Source organism: Lissotriton helveticus, chromosome 5_1, assembly GCF_964261635.1.
Source record: "Lissotriton helveticus chromosome 5_1, aLisHel1.1, whole genome shotgun sequence".
Classification (NCBI taxonomy): domain Eukaryota; kingdom Metazoa; phylum Chordata; class Amphibia; order Caudata; family Salamandridae; genus Lissotriton; species Lissotriton helveticus.
Genome location: NC_136065.1, coordinates 212,559,740 through 212,573,781, shown reverse-complemented (window position 1 = coordinate 212,573,781; position 14,042 = coordinate 212,559,740). Strand labels below are relative to the sequence as shown.

General features: G+C 50.6%; 1 protein-coding gene across 1 annotated transcript in view; it reads left to right on the top strand.

Moving 5' to 3' along the window:
- Positions 1-14,042, top strand: part of LOC144754335 (glutamine synthetase-like) — a 136,091-nt gene that overhangs the window by 81,393 nt on the left and 40,656 nt on the right. The window lies entirely within an intron of this gene.

Below are 14,042 nucleotides of genomic sequence, written 5' to 3'. Positions count from 1 at the left end.
GTTGAAAGAAGCCTTCCCGGAAATGACTAAGTGGGAATGGACACGGGAAATACAAAGAGCACATAGGTCTCCCTTTAATGTGAGGAAACCTCGGCAAGGACAAGACAATTTTCCAAGGGCGATATTGGTGTGCTTCAACAACTTTTTGTACGTGAAGTTATTTATGACCTGGCTAGACCAGATAAGAAAGCAACAGCAAAGGGCTGTAATTTCTTTGTTCGGCAGGACTTCTGACAGGCAACAGTCTCTAGAAGATGGCATTTAAGGCAATCAATTCCGGATTTTCAGAAGAAAGGGGCTGTTATATACCTGCAGAATCCTGCGAAACTTAAGGTTATGTTTAAAGGTCAAACCAGATTTTTCCAATGCCACTGAAGAAAGGTGATTCCTGAAACGCGTTTGGCAGTAGATTTTATGGATGTCTGTGCCTCCAGAAAGGGCTTGCTGGCAAACTTTCATTAAAGAAACGTGAGCTGATTTATTCTTTGTGTGGCCTCACTTAAATGGGTTCCTGTCATCGATTTATGTGCAACGGCCGTGTCCCGGTCGTAAGGTGAAGCCCACTGCTTCCAGCAGGTCTGAGCCTGCACCAAAATTATGTGGCGAAAATCGGAAAAAAGAGAAGCAGAAACCGAGGCAGGCTGGTTAAAGCTTCCGCTCGTAATGACTGTTATAAAGCAGGGCTATCCCTCAGAAGGACGTATTCATCCAAGATTGAGTTTTTATTTTTAGTTGAACAGCGCATCCACTGGGATTGAATTTCTGCGCACTACAAATACCAAGAGGCTTTGCAGCCACGCCCACTGAAGCAGGTGATTTAAGAATGGTGCACAAGCAGCCGCGCTGTTACAGACTAATGGCTCTGAAGAAAGGTGATTCCTGAAACGCGTCTGGAAGTAGATTTTATGGATGTCTGTGCCTCCAGAAAGGGCTTGCTGGCAAACTTTCATTAAAGAAACGTGAGCTGATTTATTCTTTGTGTGGCCTCACCTAAATGGGATCCTGTCATCGATTTATATGTTTATATATGTGCATATGTGTGCGCGTAGATAGGTAGAGAGAGGTAGAGAGAGAGAGAGGTAGACAGTGGAGAGTGAGTAGTAGAGAGTGAGTACTAGAGAGTAGAGAGTGAGTAGTAGAGTAGTAGAGAGTGAGTAGTAGAGAGTGAGTAGAGAGTAGTAGAGAGTAGTAGAGAGTAGTAGCTCTCGCCTCCATGGACTACATCCTCCTCGGGCACCTGAACTTCCACCTCGAGAACAATGACGACACCAACTCCACCACCCTGATTGACAACTTAGCCAACCTCGGACTCAGACACCCACCCACTCCGCCGGTCACACGCTTGACCCCATCTTCTCCGCAAGCCCCCACATCTCCTTCAACCATACCACGAACTCCACTGGACCGACCACCGCTGCATCCACTTCGCCTTCAAGAAACCCACGGAATACCTCCGGGCCTCCAAGCAAACCTGCTGAAAGCTGGAGAAGATCTGGCTCTGTGAACGAACACCGGACAGCCACGCCGCCCACAAGAATGCCACCCGCAGACACCATCACCTCATCAGATCTGCCAAAAGGGCCTCCTTCAAAGACCGCCTAGACAACAACGCGCACAACAGCAAAGAGCGCTTCAACATCGTGAAGGAACTCTCCAACCCCAGCTCCAACACGAACGACGTCCCACCCTCGCAAGACCTGTGCGACTCGATGGCCACCTTCTTCCACTGCAAGATCACAGACATCCACAATAGTTTCAACGCCGCGACAGCCCCGACAACCACTGAGACCTCCGCTCCCATGACCACCATCCGCACCAACCGCCTGCTCTACTGGACCAACATCAACGACGATGACACCATCAAGATCATGAACACCATCCACTCCGGATCTCCGTCAGATCCATGCCCACACCACATCTTCAACAAAGCCAGCACATCAATCGCACCCCATCTCCGGAAAGTCATCAACACCTCCTTTGAGACAGCAACCTTCCCGGAGAGCTGAAAGCACGCTGAGATCAACGCCTTACTCAAGAAACCCAAGGCGGACCCCCAGGACCTCAAGAACTTCTGGCCCATCTCCCTGCTCCCATTCCCGGCAAAGGTCATCGAGAAGACCGTCAACAAACAACTGACCCGCTACCTCGAGGAGAACAACATCCTGGAACTTTCCCAGTCCAGGTTCCGCAGCAACCACAGCACCAAGACTGCCCTCATCGCCGCCACTGATGACATCAAGTCCCTGCTGGACAACGGAGAAACGGCGGCCCTCATCCTCCTGGACCTGTCAGGCGCCTTCGACACGGGATGCCACCACACACTACGAACACGCCTCCACAACGCTGGGATCCAAGAGAAGGCCCTGGACTGGACCACCTCCTAACTCTCCGGTAGAACACAGAGCGTCCCCCTTCCCCCCTTCCGCTCCGAAGCCACCGAGATCATCTGTGGCGTACCCCAGGGCTCATCCCTCAGCCCAACTCTGTTTAACATCTACATGGCACCGCTCGCTCATGCCGATGACACCCAGCTGATACTCTCCCTCACCAAGGACCCCAACACTGCCAAAACCAACCTTCACAAAGGAATGAAGGCTGTTGCTGAATGGATGAGGAACAGCCGACTGAAGCTGAACTCGGACAAAACGGAGGTCCTCATCCTCGGATCCAACCCACCGACCATGCACGCAACCTAGGAGTCATCCTCGACTCCACCCTCTCCATGACTAAACAGGTCAATGCCGTCTCCTCCTCCTGCTTCAGCACCCTCCGCATGCTCCGAAGGATCTACAAGTGGATCCCCACTGAAACGAGAAGAACAGTCACCCAGGCCCTTGTCAGCAGCAGGTTGGACTATGGAAAAGCCCTCTACGCAGGAGCCTCGGTCAAACTCCTGAGATGGCTCCAACACATCCAGAACGTCTCTGCACGCCTGATCCTCGACATCCCTCGCCGCAGCCACATCACTCCCCACCTGAGAGACCTGCACTGGCTCCAGGTCAACATAAGGATGACCTTCAAGCTCCTCACCCACGCACACAAGGCACTCCACAACACCAGGCAGACATACCTCAACAGACGACTCAGCTTCTACACTCCCATCCGTCAGCTCCGCCCTGCCGACCTCGCCCTCGCTACAGTCCCCCACTTCCGAAGAGCGACCTCAGGCCGCAGATCGTTCTCCCACCTCGCCGCCAAGACCTGGAACACCCTCCCCATCCACCTACGGCAGACCCAAGACCTGCTGACCTTCATAAAACTCCTCCAGACCTGGCTTTTCGAGCAGGAGCAGCTTCCCCACCCCATCGCATTGAGACCCTCACGGGTGAGTAGTGCGCTTTACAAATGATATGATTGATTGATTGATTGAGTAGAGAGTGAGTTGTAGAGAGTGAGTTGTAGAGAGTGAGTAGTAGAGAGTGAGTAGAGTGTAGAAGAGAGTAGTAGAGAGAGTAGTAGATAGAGAGTAGAGAGTAGTAGTGAGAAGTAGAGAGTGAGTAGTAGAGAGTAGTAGAGTGAGTAGTAGAGTGAGTAGTAGAGTTAGTAGAGAGTGAATAGTAGAGAGTAGTAGAGAGTGAGCGGTAGAGTGAGCAGTAGAGAGTGAGTAGTAGAGAGTAGTAGAGAGTAGTAGAGAGTAGAGAGTGAGTAGTAGAGAGTGATTAGTAGAGAGTTAGTAGAGAGTGAGTAGTAGAGAGTAAGTAGTGAGTAGTAGAGAGTGAGTAGTGGAGAGTAGTAGAGTGAGTAGTAGAGAGTAGTAGAGAGTGAGTAGTAGAGAGTTAGTAGTAGAGAGTGAATAGTAGAGAGTGAATAGTAGAGAGTGAGTAGTAGAGAGTAGTAGAGAGTGAGTAGTAGAGAGTAGTAGAGAGTGAGTAGTAGAGAGTAGTAGAGCGTGAGTAGTAGGAACTGAGTAATAGAGAGTAGTGGAGAGTAGTAGAGAGTGAGTAGTAGAGTATTGAGTAGTAGAGAGTGAGTAGTAGAGTGGGTAGTAGAGAGTAGTAGAGAGTGAGTAGTAGAGAGTAGTAGAGAGTGAGTAGTGGAGTAGTAGATAGAGAGTAGAGAGTAGTAGAGTAGTAGAGTAGTAGATAGTAGTTGGTTGATATGCTTTATTTCGATACGTGAAAATATCTTAAAAGCAGTACATACAATAAAGATTTAAAAGATATACAACAAATATACATAGGAATACATCCATAAAATAAAAAGACAATAAGACATTAAAATATGTGCAATTTAAAAAGAATTAGATAGTATGTACAGTTAAAAAGGAATTAAATGGATACAGAAAGCCTATTTGATCGGATCAACCAAGACCATTTTAAAAATTTTGAGACGCCACAAACTACAAGGGGGGTGGTATCTGTTAGTAAAATGCGTAGGGCCACTGAGTATTGGCGAGTGCCAAGTGATCTGCATACAGGTTTGAGCCAGCGCTTTCTTGGGTTGCAATAGTCTGGACATTCAAAAAATATGTGGGCAACCGTCTCCACCCTCGAGGAGCATAGGGCACAATAGGGGGAGCGCTGGGAGGTAGATTTCCATCTCGATGTCAAACAGCCCACTGGTAGGGTGCCCACCCTAAACCTAAAGTAAAGAGCCCCATCAAATGCGATAGAAATCAAATCAAGATAGGGTTCGTAAGCCACCACATCTTTGATTTTTAAGAAAACTGCAGTGGAATTACAGTGTAGTGGGTTGCTAATAAGTTTAGAAGAAACCCAGTCCCAGTACAGTTTCTTCAAGGTGGCTTTAGGCGGGGCGGAGCGAGTAACCCAAGCTTCGCCCAATCCCAACTCCCCCAAAAGGCTTTTGACATCCCTCAACCACTTTATCTTATGCCAACCCCCAAGGCCATCACCTCGGTCAGGCCCTCAGCATATGAGGCGAGTTCTGGGACCCTCCACAATCGAGCCCATAACAACAAGGGCCGTAATCGTGCCTGATCTGCAATCGATCTGCATCCTAAATCTAGTAATACAGGGACTGTGGGTGTGCTCAAAGGGAGAGCCATTAGGTCTTTCAAAAATTTGCTCTCCGCTTTGGCTAGTACCTCCAAATTACAAGTATCCCACAGCTCAGCCCCGTATAGGGCAGCCGTGACCCCTCTAGCTTTATATATATCAATAACAGGGGCCATACAATGTTTGGGGGGAGAACAATGTTCCCTAAGTAGCGCACCACCCACCCTTTTATGGCTAAGTAACATTTTGTTAATATGCGGGGACCAGCTCATGGAGTCACTAAGCCGGATTCCCAGGTAGTCAAACTCTGCTACCTTCTCTAGTGGACAGTTATTCAGCACCGGTGGACGCCCTAATTTCCTGGGGGGATTCATGACCAAATATTTGGTTTTAGCGATATTGATCATTAGTCCCCTCAGGGAGCAGAACTCCTGGAAACGGTCAAGAAGCTTTTGGAGACCTTGGGGGGTCTTCGAGATAAGGAGAGTATCATCCGCAAAAAGCAGAGTAGGGATCCGGATGCCCGCCAGGGAGGGTGCATCAGCCGGTTCTTGTTGTAAAAACTCCACCACCCCATTCACATACAGGGAGAATAGGGTAGGGGCTAGCACACATCCCTGGCGGACTCCCCTGCACACCGGGATCCTATCAGTTTTTTCCCCCCCCTACGCCCCACCGCACCTGTGCGTAGTTCCCTGAATGTAGTTTGGTTAGGAGCAACAAGAGATAGGGGGGCAACCCCATGGTCTGCAAGACCCTCCACAATTCCTCCCTAGGTACCAGGTCAAAGGCAGTCTTCAAGTCTATAAAGGCCAGATAAAGACTGCCCTTGCCTAGGACCACCACCTTCCAGTACAGGAGCATTAGTCTGAAGGACTGTTCGATAGTTCCAGTTCCCGACCGGAAGCCGGCCTGGAGGTCTGACAGGATCTTATTATCATCTACCCATTGGAGAAGCCTCCCCAGAATCGCCTCCCCTGCCACCTTCTGGGAGGAGTCTATAAGGCTTATAGGCCTATAGTTGGCAGGGCTGTCCCGACACCCCTTTTTGAAAATCGGGACAACCTCTGCTCCTTTCCAGGAATCGGGTACAGGACCTCCCCCCAGAATTGTGTTCAGCAGGGAGGCGGCCAACTTGCCCCAATCCTTGGGGAAGGCTTGTATCAGGTCACCAGGAATCCCGTCTGGTCCTACAGCTTTTAATGGGACCAAGGTCTTGATTACATTTTCGACCTCCCTAGCGGTGAAGGCATCGGGGGGGTCAATCATTGCCTCAACCATCGTGGACAAAGTATTACTATTTGCCCCGCCAGGTAAGGAATATAGGGCCTCAAAGTGGTTGTACCAACTCTGGGCTGGAATGTTACATGTGACCAACGTGGATACCGGCCTATCCCTATTACTGACCAGATTCCAGAAACCCCTGGCATCCCTTCCTATACTAGCTGCCGAAAGGTCCGCCCAGAACTTTTCCTCCCACTCCTTTTTCGCCGCCTTCAACGTCTGATAATAATACTTTCTTGCAAGCCTGGTCGCTACTTGGGATTTGGATTTAACTGCTCCCACCAAGGCTTTTTTCATAGCCCTGCATTTCTTTGTATACCAACCCTGATTGGTAGGTGGTCGCTCCCTATTTTGACCTCCCCTGCACCCACCAGGAAGAATAAATAAGTTACTTAATTCCCTGGTTAGGTTGCAGAAGGTCAGCGAGACCTCTTCAGACACTTGGGAAGACAGGTCTAGTTTGTTCGAAGCATGCGAGCAATAGACACCCTACGGCTGTCACTTTCTCTGGGGATAAGGTAAATTTAGCCCACTTCAACCGTCGACCACAATTAGAGATGTCGACTGCCTGGGGATTCGGTGCCATATGGGGGAGGGGTTTCCTTCTCCCCTTAAGCCACTGAGGAGAAAGAACAAGGGAGAGGAGGTTGTGATCACTCTCGATGGTCGAGATAATCTCCATATCCCTTAAGTCGCCCCATAAACGTACATCAAGAAAGATGTAATCTATTCTAGATGTATGATTTGGCCTATTGTAGGTATGGGCCCCTCTCAAATCTGATTTGGACCTCCCATTGACTGTCCTCAAGTCAAATTCCATATTAAGGGAGTTAATCTGTAAAGCCACTTGAGTCCACCTCTTGATGGGGGGCAAGGTCAGAGCGGGAATCCCTCGCCTAGAGTCCTCCTCTTCTGTGCCTAATACATCATCCGTATCAAGGGGCTCAAATGTGCAATTAAGATCGCCCGCCACCAAGAGATGGGATCTGTGGGCGCGCTGCCTGAGGCGATCCTCCAGAAGAGCAATGGTGGCCGATTGTGTACCACCCTTTGTTCCTCTGGCGTAGATGTTGAAGATGTCTAAAAGCATGACACCCCTAGAGTCCTTTAGGGTGATGTTAAGGAGGTCGGGAGAGTTAGTAGGATGCTCCTCCACCTTGCACTGTAGGGAAGTTCCAACCCAAATAAGAAGACCACCCGAAGGACGTCCCTTCCCTGCCACCGGGGAAACAGCTGGGACGAAGTGGGTTGAGTAACCCACCTTGTGGCGAGGCTCCCTGCACCAAGTTTCCTGGAAGATACAGATGGAATAACCCTCCACGAGGGTATTCCAATCCGGCAGACCCATCTTCCTATCAATACCAGCGACGTTCCAGCTGCAAATCCTGAGGACTGGATCCGCCATAGCTCTCTCGCCGTGGGATATGGGGCCATCTCTACCCTCCAACTGATCTTGGCTTCCTGTTTCACTGCCCCTGCTTAATCTCCCATGGGACACATTATCTCCAAGTAAAGTGATAGGTGGCATTGGGCTGTCAACCAGGTTGGTACCCAGTGCTAGTGCTTTAAGGGCTGCACCAACTGTACCCGTACTTTGTACCAGAGTAGCCTCCCCATTGTGGATGTCGGTTCAATATCCAGGAGGGCTCCATTCCAATCCAGGCCATGTAGCACATGGATGGAACTGAGGGCCCACTACATTACCAAGGTGAGATGGGCCTCTACTCCAACCCCTACCAGGATGTAGACAGTGAGAGATTGCAGAAAGCCTTGGATAAAAGTAAGTCAGGTCCACTACACCAATGCTTGGACCCCCATTTGTATCCCTTTGGTTACAAATAACTTGTGCTACTCTGCTGTCTTGGAAGTTAACTATCACACAATCCCCTTCAAATTGCTTTTTGCCATGCCCCACCCACCGTACTCTTCTTACTCCCAGGATCAACCCGTCAACACCCCTGGGAAGGGGTCTGTTGGTTTTTAGCCAGTGTAAGGTCTTGTTTTTAAGTGTTTGGTGGGATTCGTATTGTCCATCCTTCAAGATTGGTACATTTGTGAGGATGACGACATAGGGATGGCAATCAGGGGGCAGATTAACCGGGGGGCACTTTTGGGCGGTTTTTAGTACAGGACCTTCCGGTTTGGTGGTCCCGGATATACTGCTGGAGGTTGGGACAGGACGTGCCCGATCAGAACCCTTATCAGTACCCTTCCCCTTCGAAGTGCTTGTTTTATCGCTGGAGCCCTTCCCTCCCAGCGGCTTAGCCTTGCTAGGCTTCATCACCTGCGCTTCAGGGAGTTTGGGGATACTGCTGGATGCATGGGCAGTCAGGGTAGTGCTCACTGGGGTCCTCACAGCGATACTGAAGAAGCATTTTCAGAAGCCTGTAGAATTACTGTGTTTGCTGTGGGTGTTGTTGTGGGAATTGCCTGCGAGGAATCCGGAATCACCCAGTTACCAACTAACCCTCCCTGACCATCCTCCCTCATCCTAGAATGCATTTTTATAAGGGTTTTCAATGAGAAAAAGTTATCCAGGGTTGTCTGTTCAAACCTGTCCACCCTTTCCCCTAGCCCCCTTATTCTGTCAGCTATCGGGGACAGTAGTGTATTCATCATGTTTTCAATTAGGGCCAGTGTTATCGTATCATGGCTAACACACAGTTGACAATTAGGAGGGGGGGCTACACAAACTTCAGTAACTTTGGTGCCGGGATGGTAGTCCCTGATTTCAGTATCGCGGTTATCCTTAACTAAACCCTCCACCAATGCATTTCCTGTACCCCTGCTTCCAAGCTTCTTCGATCTCTTATATAATTTAAAGAAGCTACCTTTACGCGAGAAGGGTTCTTGGTTTCCATCACCGGTGGGGCCAATGGAGAACCAGAACCACTAGGACCGCTAGGAGAGGATGCCGGGCGTAGTGAAGGTGCTTGAGCTTCCTGGGAACACAAGTCCAGTCCACTGCCGCTAACAGGAGCGGGGATGGGTTGCGCTACCAGGTTCTCCAGCCTATCAATACTATCCCTCAGGGAGGCAATTCTTGACTGGTCGGGTGTATGTGGGGTGGGGTAGAGGGGTCCAGAGCTACATACTGGTGACTTAGCCTGGGCTAACAAACCCAGAGAGGAGCGCTTTGGCGGAAGTTGGTCTTGGGAAAGGCGGCGCTCTGTCATTTCAATCTCTTTTTCGATAACTGCAGCTACCCGTGTAATGAACTGGTCCATAGTTCCTATAATGGTACTGGGCCCCGCCTCTCCTCCTCCCCTCAACATTTTCCCCGAGCGTGTCGACATTGGTAATAACAATTGGGGTATAACAACACACTATGCCTGACAAAGCCCAACCATAACAGTCGGGAGTAGCAGATGACAGGGGAGTGTCCCAGCCCAGCCTTGGCCAGCCCCGGACGGCCACAGATGGTCCCGCCCTTGTCCTGGGCTTAACCCGGGCTTAACCCGGCGCACACCCGTGCAGCGGTAGACCTTCCTCCAGATATAATGCAGTTGACGAGTTGTGGGCGGGGCTGTCAATCAAGGCGGGACCAGGTGTCAATGGTCTAGCAGGGACTCCTGGGATAGTGAGTCCCTGCTCGCGCCTGCCTCAGCCCTCGCGTTGTTGCTCTCTTCCCCACAGTCCCTTCTCCTCTCCTTCAGCACGACAGCACGGCAGTGCTCCCAGTGTCAGCGGCAGTGAAGCGGGTACAGCGAAGAGTAGCGGTGTCCAGGTGACCCGTCAGCAACAAGGTATGGCAGCGTTCCCTTTTCCAGTGTCTCCCCTTTAACACCCTCGGCACCCATAGAATTGGGGGAAGCAAAGCATGCTGGATATTGTAGTCCTGACCCCCAAGGAAGGAAAAATACCTCCGCACAAACTCACTGGAGCCGCCACTTCCTCTGGTTCACGATGCCCTGACAATCGAGTATGTGCCACAGCAATTCTTAAAGTATTTTTCAAAGTCTTTCAAAAGCTTTACAAGAATTTACGAGGTTCAGAAGCCTTAACAGGAGTGTAACTCGTGCCACACTCTCATGTATCCCGCAACCTATATTTTGAGCCTGCCGCCGTAAATGCTGACTGCGTGCCTGGAAAGACTCACTCACCGCCGTCACGAAGTTCGTATGTCCAAAACGATGTAACAGCAATAGTTACAGTGTTTGGCAGGGTGCTTGCCGGCAAGACGCGGGTCCGCAGGTCTCAGGCTCGGGGGAACAAACAAAACAAAAAGATGCTGCCAAACTTTGCTGTCTCGGGTTTCTTCTACACGAGCTGCTACCGCTACTTCAGACCGGAGAGAACGCAGAAAAATAGTAGTAGAAAGTGAGTAGTAGAGTGAGTAGTAGAGAGTGAGTAGTGGAGAGTAGTAGAGAGTGAGTAGTAGAGAGAGTAGTAGAGAGTGAGTAGTAGAGTGTAGTAGAGAATGACTAGAGAGTGAGTAGTAGAGAGTGAGTAGTAGAGAGTAATAGAGAGTTAGTCGAGAGTGAGTAGTAGAGAGTGAGTAGTAGAGAGTGAGCAGTAGAGAGTGAGTAGTAGAGTAGTTGAGTGAGGAGTAGATAATGAGTAGTAGATAGTAGAGTAGTTAGTAGTAGAGTGAGGAGTAGAGAGTGAGTAGTAGAGAGTAGTAGAGAGTAGTAGAGTGAGTAGTAGAGAGTGAGTAGTAGAGAGTAGTAGAGAGTGAGAAGTAGAGAGTAGTAGAGTGAGTAGGAGAGAGTGAGTGGTAGTGAGTGAGTAGAGAGCAGTAGAGAGTGAGTAGTAGAGAGTAGTAGAGAATGAGTAGCAGAGTGAGTAGCAGAGAGTAGTAGAGTAAGTAGAAGAAAGTAAGTAGTAGAGAGTAGTAGTAGAGAGTGAGTAGTAGAGAGTGAGTAGTAGAGAGAAGTGGAGTGAGTAGTAGAGAGTGAGTAGTAGAGTGAGTAGTAGAGTGAGTAGTAGAGTGAGTAGTAGAGAGCAGTAGAGAGTGATAGTAGAGTGTGCATAGTAGAGAGTAGTAGTAGAGAGTGAGTAGTAGAGAGTGAGTAGTAGAGAATGAGTAGAGCGTGAGTAGTAGAGAGTGAGAGTGAACTTCCACCTCGAGAACAACAATGACACCAACTTCACCACCCTGATCGCCAACCTCACCAACATGGGACTACTGCAGCTCGTTTCAATGCCCACCTGCCTTGCCGGCCACACGCTTGACCCCATCTTCTCCGCAAGCTCCCACGACTTCTTCAGCCACATCACCGAACTCCACTGGACCTACCATCACTGCATCCACTTCACCTTCTAGAAACCCACCAGCACCACCGCACCCAACAGATTCCCCGCCACTGCTGGAGCACAGTCACTGAAGACCAGCTAAACACAGCCCTCGTCCGAAGCCCCATCGACCCAGACGCCACCACCAGCAACCTCAAGCGCTGGATCAACTACTGCGCCAACTCCCTCGCCCAGATCAAGAAACCCACCAACAGACACACCAACAGGAACACCAGCTGGTTCTCCGCGGACCTCCAGGCATCCAAACAAACTTTCAGAACACTAGAGAAGAAATGGCACCGCGAACAGACACCGGAGAACCACGGAGCCCTCAAGAACGCCATGCCCCAACACCACCACCTCATCAGATCCGCCAAAAGGACCTCCTTCAAGGACCGCCTCGACAACAACGCACACAACAGCAAAGAGCTCTTCAACATCGTGAAGGAACTCTTCAACCCCAGCTCCAACACCAACGACATCCCACTATCGCTTCGACGATCAGACCACCACGACAGCCAACGACACCTCAGATCCCACGACCATCACCCACAACGACCACCTGCTCACCTGGACGAACATCAACGACAACATCATCAAAATCATGAACACCATCCACTCCGGCTCCCCGTCAGGCCCGTGCCCACACCACATCTTCAACAAAGCCAGCACCACCATCGCCCCTCATCTCCGCAAGGCCATCAACATCTTCCAAAGAGACAGATCCGAGGGACCTTAAGAATTTCCGGCCCATCTCCCTGCTCCCGTATCTGTCAAAGGTTATCGAGAAAACCGTCACAAACAGCTGACCCGCTACCTCAAGGAGAACAACATCCTGGACCAGTCCCAGTCTGGGTTCCGCAGCAACCACAGCACCAAAACTGCCCTCATCGCCGCCACCGATGACATCAAGGTCCTGCTAGACAACAGCGAAACCGTGGCCCTCATCCTCCTGGACCTTTCAGCTGCCTTCGACACGGTCTGCCACCGCACCCTACGCACATGCCTCCACAACGCAGGAATCCGAGACAAGGCCCTGGAATGGACCACCTCCTTCCTCGCCGACAGAACCCAGAGCGTCCTCCTCCCCCTTTCCGTTCTGAAGCCTCCAAGATAATCTGCGGCGTACCCCAGGGATCATCCCTCAGCCAGACATTGTCTACATGTCTACGTCTACATGGCCCCACCAGCCCATGTCGCCTGCTCGCTCAAGCCGCCAGACTGCACAACCTCAACATCATCTCCTACACCGACGACAAACAGCTGATCCTTTACCTCACCAAGGACCCCCTCACCGCCAAGACCAACCTCCACGAAGGAATGAAAACCGCCGCCGAATGGAGCTAAACTCGGACAAGACGGAGGTCCTCATCCTCGGCTCCACCCCCTTAGCCTGGGACGACTCCTGGGGGCCGTCCACCCTGGGAACAGCACCAACGCCCACCGACCACGCACGCAACCTTGGGTTCGTCCTCAACTCAACACTGTCCATGACCAAGCAAGTCAACGCCGTCTCATCCTCCTGCTTCAACAACCTCCGCAGGCTCTGCAAGATCTACAGATAGATCCCCACCAACACAAGAAAAACGGTTACCCAGGCCCTGGTCAGCAGCAGGCTGGACTACGGAAACACCCTCTACGCGGGAGCCCCGGCCAAACTACTGAAACGACTGCAACGCATACAGAACGCCTCAGCCTCAGCCCCCCTGATCCTCAACATCCTCAACATCCTGCGACACAGCCACATCACACCCCACCTGAGAGACCTGCACTGGCTGCCTGTCAACAAGAGGATCACCTTCAAGCTCCTCACCCACGCACACCAAGGCACTCCATGACACCGGACCAGCATACCTCAACAAACGACTCACCTTCTACACCCCGAACCACCAGCTCCGCTCTGCCTAATGCTCCCTCGCCACCGTCCTCCACATCCAGAGAGCAACCTCCGGTGGCAGATCATTCTTCTACCTCGCCTCCAAGACCTGGAACACCCTCCCCATCCTCCTATGGCAGACCCAAGACCTACTTACCTTACCCTACTTACTTTCAGGAGGCTACTCAAGACCTGGCTGTTCGAGCAACAGCAGTATCCCCCGTCCCCCTAGTGCCTTGAGACCCTCACAGGTGAGAAGTGCGCTCTACAAATTCCTTGGTTGATTGATTGATTGATTGATTGATTAAGTAGTAGAGAGTAGTAGTAGAGAATGAGTAGTAGAGAGTGAGTAGTAAGAGTAGTAGAGTGAGTAGCAGAGAGTGAGTAGTAGAGAGTGAGTAGAGAGTAGAGAATAGTGGTGAGTAGTAGTGAGTAGAGAGTAGAGAATACTAGAGAGTAGTAGAGAGTAGTAGAGTGAGTAGTAGAGAGTGAGTAGTACAAAGTAGTAGTAGAGCATAGTAGAGAGTGGGTAGTAGAGTGAGTAGTAGAGAGTGTGTGGTAAAGAGTAGTAGAGAGTGAGTAGCAGAGAGTGAGTAATAGAGAGTAGAGAGTACAGAGTAGTAGAGAGTGAGTGGTAGAGAGTGAGTAGTAGAGAGAGTGAGTAGTAGAGAGTGGTAGAGAGTGAGTAA